Consider the following 6,016-nt stretch of genomic DNA (forward strand, 5'->3'; position numbering starts at 1 on the left):
GTTCTCAGCTGAACACTTTCAGCTTCTTCCCAGTCTGCATTTCCCATCTTCCAGCTAGGTAAGGTAATACTGAAAAACCTTCTCCTCCAGATTTGCTTCATTGCTTACAGACACCTTCCGCTATCAGTGGCATCTGCTTTTGCTTATCCTCTCTGAGGAGTACGGTGAGACGACAGAAACCACATTTTTTTTTTGGTCATCTACACAATTCTGTATTTTCCTGTTATCTCTGTTAGACTAAACCTCATTTTTCTTGGTCCAGTGGCTTGTCAACAAATAATTATAAAAGCCCATCACTGTGAAGCTGTCCTGGCTTTTATTCTGCTGAATTCTCTGTTGACACAAATGACTAGATCCAGCACTGGGTAAGCAAATAAAGCCAGCTCTTGCTTATTAAAGACAGAGAAGAGTGCCACCAGTTTAGTTATGGCCATACCAGCTGTGCCTACCCTGTGTCCCCCCACCAGGGCAGGCCCCAGGAGGGCTCAGTGCTTTAGAGTGCCCTGGACCTTGCACCAGGGATAGAGCTTAGATGCTAAAATCCAGGCAGTTAAGTGACAGCCTAGAGGCCCTCTGGTCTCTTCCAGAAGGCTGTGGGTCTCCTAGAAGAACTCTTGTCATATCCAAAGCAGCACACAGATGATCTGGACACCCTGAGACATCTAAAGTGGCACTAGAAGCCCATGGTTAAGCAGTTGAATCCCACCCATCAGGTCCTTGCTGACAGTGATATTTCTGACTGAATGTCCACTTCCACAACATGTCATCTTGGAGCCACGTGGAGGGGAGCAGAACAAATTTAACCAAAGCTCTTTTTGCTCATCAGTCTGCCTGGGGTCACTGTAGCAGGACTAGGTGGGCTAGCTGAAGGCCAGAGGAGGCTAATACGTAGGGTAGGGTCTGCTGTGTTGGGGAGGACCCTCTGCAGCTGGATACCACGAGCTACCAACTCACTAAACTCCCTGGAGACCTCAGACTGCTCCTTACAGATGAACAGCCCAGTGTCACTTTCACTTCACTCTTGCATTTCAGGTAGACCTGCACCCCCAGCGGGAGGTGTTTTCAGACTGAAGAGAGGTGGCTTTTCCAGGGAGCCACTGTTTCCTTAGAAGGGGTCGTGACAACATGGTCTCTGGTCTCCCAGGCTGCTGCCTCTCCTTCCTCCCAGCTGGCTCTGCTGCTCAGTAAACCTTTGCTTCCCACGCACTCACCAAGAGAAAACTACCTCTCCCACCCCAAAAGCAGGTGGGTGTTTATGTCATTTTAAAGGCTTCTGTGAGTTCAGGGAAAGAAGGACCCAGGGACCAAGTGCTGCAGGTGGGAGCATTGTGCTACAGGTTATTGAGCCCTTAGACTGCTCTGCAGGATTAAACCACCCCTTTGGGACCCTCCCAGCTCAGGATGTCCCACTGCAGACCACGGGAGCCAAGAAAAGCTGCCCATTTAGCACACGTTGTTGATGAGCACCCCTCAGCAACTCGGGCGCAGAGCTATGTTCTCTGCAGGGCTCAGGGCTGCAGAAGATGCTCTTCTTTTTGGCCTGTCCAATTACTATTGCCACCTTGCGGTGGTCCCAGGCAGCCTTTCCACTGTTTCTGTGAAGTTTCTGGGTTAGGAACTTAAACTATTTTCAAAAACTGTCTTAACATTTTTATGTAGTTAAAAATACATATTAGAGTAAACCAATTAACAACATTTGCACGTTCTCCCTTGGAGTTTCTGCCACCCTAGTGTTCAGTACAACTTGCATTTATTAACAAAATATCAAAACAGATTTCTCAGGTACCCGTCTACATAGTCTCATAGAGAGAGGAAATGAATAAAGCATGGTGTGAAGAGGTGGAATGCTTGCCTAAGGTCTCTTTGTGATGTTGGGTGCCTGAAAAATCATGACCTTTTCATTAACTTCAATGGACACCTTTAGGCTCTTAGTATTATCGGCAGGAGATGAAATGAAAGTCAAAATATCTTAACCCCCGTGTAGTCATGGAGAGTAATTGGACAATATTGCTTTAGACAGCTTGGGAACTCCCCACTGGAGAAGCCATCTAGACCCCTGCCACAGCAGCTGGGGAGGTGGAAGCCAAGAACGGTACAATAAGCACAGTGTGGAGCTAGCGTGGTTTCCCTGTGTGCCTGGTGTTGTGTAGAGAGCAAAGCCACGATGAGCTCTTCCCCCTGTAACAATTGCATTCCTCCCCTCCTCGGGCTCGCACAGCTCCCTCAGCTGCTGGTGGCTCCCCTGCCGCAGCTCTGCCCAGTGCGTGCCGGATGGAAGATCGAGCCTGTTGTCTTTTATTTCCTCCTTGCTTCAGTCGAAGTGTTTTCTTCATTTCGCTAGAACATAACTGACCACCATGGAAAAGAGGACGGAGTGGGTGGTTCCCAGTATGTCTTGCCAACCCACTGCCCCTGTTTCAGAGGAGATGAGTGACCAGAGAAAGGGGGGAATGGGATGTGAGCTTTGCTGCAGAGGTATCAGAGAGGCCCTGCTAACCAAACTGCTTTCTGAACTGCTCTTCTCCCTCTGGTCTCCTTATAGAGAACCTCCTGCAGAGGCAGCCTCTAGAGAAAGTTATCAAGTACAAAACCTCCACTGAAGAGAGGATCTCTGGATCCCACCTCAGCTGACCCCCCGTGCCTGTTCCGAGTCCTTCTGCCACTGCCTAGGTAGGCCCATCTGTAGCCTAGACATGGTGCCCTGGTTTAGCTCCTTTCTAACCTTGCCTCAGTAAGTTGTTCATCTGCAGATCTGGGAAACATTGTGGGTTCAGGAAAAAAAGAAAAAAAAAGCTTATTTAATCAATGCCCTTCAACGAGAGCCATCTTTCACTCACCCACCCCTATCAGCTAAGTGTGTTTGGGCAAACATCAAAAAACAAAGTCAAGCCTGAACCACCACTGATTTCAGTATAACCTTTGCTTAGGAGGATTTCAGGAAAGCCCACACGCTTTCAGACTGCATTAAAGCCCGCTTCTTGGCTTGCTACCATAGATGCTCTCCTGCACCTATCTGCCATGCTCAGCCACATGACCTTCTTCAGCGGGTCTCTGCCTCGTATGGAGCCAGCAGCTCTGCAGCCGCAGCAGCCTGTGGGGGCAGAACGCCTCATTTCAGTTTGACTGACACAGACAGACACCAAAGGCTGAAATACTCTTATGTTCCCAGCTGCTCCATGTCTAAGAAACTTAGGGAGAGGGAGGTGGAACAAGGGCTCAGGTGTGACGCTTACTCAGGGTAGGGGTAAAAAGGAATTACAATCATCCACATCTACAGAGAGATCAGCAGACAAAGGCTGGAAAGAACAGAGCTGCCAGCATGATTTGAAGAAATACCACAGAAATAAGGCTCGCACATAGAATCCAAGACAATGAAACTCACTGTTACTAAAGAAAGCAAAGTTTACCGTGAACTGTTAACTGATGGGGTCTGATAAAAAAATAAAAAATACAATGTAATGGCTGCAAATGAGGTCTCTAATCCATAAAAGGTGAAGTGTATCGTAACTTGAAGACTACAGAGTCTGTTTTTCCTTATGTCTTGTGCAGTTGTTTTACAAAGCACTTCGTCATCTGCTCGTCAAAGTGCTTTGTCAACAGATAACCTGATGCTTCCTGGTAGAGCTGGACAAACAGACACCAGCTCAGGATGTAAAACGCGCAGCAATTTTTCCACTTTGGAAAGGAAAAAACATTCTTTTCTAATTTCTAAATACTAGACAGCTGGCCACAGTTAAAGCACCATCTAGTGCTTTCTGGTTAGCCTTAGTTAAACACATATTTGTAATTTTCAAAACCTAAACTGTAGTTACAGAGTTATGATGGTATCTATTACACTGGTGCTTTTTTATCGTTGTTACAACTTCTGCCCAAAACGCTGGCAGTATTAGGACAATTCAGCAGCATGTAATTTAACTTATCTCGCATTCAGAGCTGAGGGTGGTCCCTCTTATCAGGTCCGAGGTCACTGATGGGGCAGGTTCAGAGAAAGTTGCTCTTGCTAGGGCCAGCCTGACTAGAGAAACCTAAAAACGTTTCTCTTCTATCAGCTTTCCCCCACAAACACTGTGTGACCTGCACCAGATCTCATCATGTGAGAACCATCAGACAACGGCAAAACAAAAGAGCTAATTACCATCTCGGGAATCCACTGCAAAGGTCAGTTGGCGAGAATTGCCAGACCAAGATATTTATCACCTGTGGTGTCAGACGTGATACAACTGTTTTTCTTTCATTTAATTTTTTTTATTTAATTTAAACAGGGTGAGGGAACCATTACCATTAGAGCAATACCAACGCCAGACATAAGCTAGGTGTGATCTAGCTTTGCCCTCATGGGATCTCAAACTCTGTGCGCACTGTTAAACCCCCACTGCACCTCTGTGCTGTGTGAATCGCCACGCATTGTCTGGTGACCTGCTCCTCTCACTGCAGAGCAGAAGAACAAGAACTCCTGCAGCCCCGTTGCCATTGATGAAGCAGAGGGTAGCGAGTTGTGACTCCTATCTCCTTGCTCCCCGTGGTTGGTGACTCAGAGGAAGTCATGAAGTTACTAGAGCCACTAGCAGATGTGCAGATGAAGGCGTGGAGGGGCTGGTTGATACACCCCGTTACCAGAATAGCATCAAAGACCCTATATCCTTAATCCCCGCTTTTTGTCATGACCAGACAATTTCAGCATGAGCTGGGGCATATCTCTGCTATAATCATAAAACTTCTAAGCTGTTCACAGTTACCTACACAACGTTTAGTTATCCTAGTCTATCTATGAAGTACAGCTCCAGGGAAGAGCCTTTCTTGTGCTACTGGACCCTAGTTTCCCCAGAGAGTGACCAGCGTTGGTTGCAGGAGTGAAGGGAAAGTCCCAGGTCTTCTGAAAGGAGAAGCCAGCTCTGCCAGTTGCCTTTTGACACAGGCAGACCCCAACTGTCTTCTGACGCACCCAGGGGCTGATTGTAGCATGAGTTTGTGGAGGGACCGTGATGTTTTGTGTCACACTAGAACACAGTATCAGTAGGACATGGGAACGTGAGTCTGCAGCTGGTTCCTCCGTGAGGTGGTTCCCCACCCCCCCGGCCCAGTGCCGCTTGCTGCGATCTGTTAGTCTGGGCCCGTGATGACTGACTGACCCTTCGCTTCAGAGTACTGGCAGAAGTGTCGTCCGGGACTGAAGCTTGCAAAGAATGTGGCAAAAACCCACAACGTCCATGCAGGCCTGAAGGAGAGACATGAGCCAGTTCTCTTCATCTGCAGCACACACACACACACACGGACAAAACCTGAGGAAAACAGATCTGGAAGCAGAAGCGAGGATGTATGCTTGTATCTTGTGCTCATGTTTCTTTTCTGCATCAGCCACAGTCATCAGGGATTAAACCTGGAGCCTCTGACCCAGCGTAGATGAAACGCGATTGATTCACGTATTCCATCTGCCACAGATGCAGAATGCTCAGTGACCCCCTGTGTAGCCTCTCTTCTCATAGGGGGTGACAAAGTACCATCCCCCATGGTTACAGTCTTACAGAAGAGGGCTTCTGAGGCTTCTCTGTGGCCCCATGCACCGCTTTGGCTATTGGACTTCAGAGTGATGAAGCACATGGATTTAGTTGTTAGAAATATGTTTAAAAGAGGGTGGCCATAAACTGTCCCATGCAGGCGTCCATCCTGGCATGGTTTAGATGTGGTTCAGAGAGCCGTGGTAAAATGTTTGGGGTATGAAAGCACAGCCTGCCTCTGTCTGTCTGCAGTGACTCCAGGGTAGATTTGCTTTCTGCAGCTCTTCAAGATCTCTCTTCCAGGTCTGGTGGACATGTTTAAGTTCAACTGCTCAGTTACAGGTAAACACTTGCTGGCAGAAAAAAAGAAAAAGATGGATGTGGAGAGTGAAAATAAGAAGAGGGAGAGAGAATCCAATAAAAGGAAAGGGAGAAAAAGAAAAATATGAACTAGGATAAGGTGAAAGCAAAAAAAAAAAAAGGTCTTATTACAGAACAGATAGCACATTCTTAGCCCCAGC

Source organism: Buceros rhinoceros, unplaced genomic scaffold, assembly GCF_000710305.1.
Source record: "Buceros rhinoceros silvestris isolate BGI_N320 unplaced genomic scaffold, ASM71030v1 scaffold8391, whole genome shotgun sequence".
NCBI lineage: Eukaryota > Metazoa > Chordata > Aves > Bucerotiformes > Bucerotidae > Buceros > Buceros rhinoceros.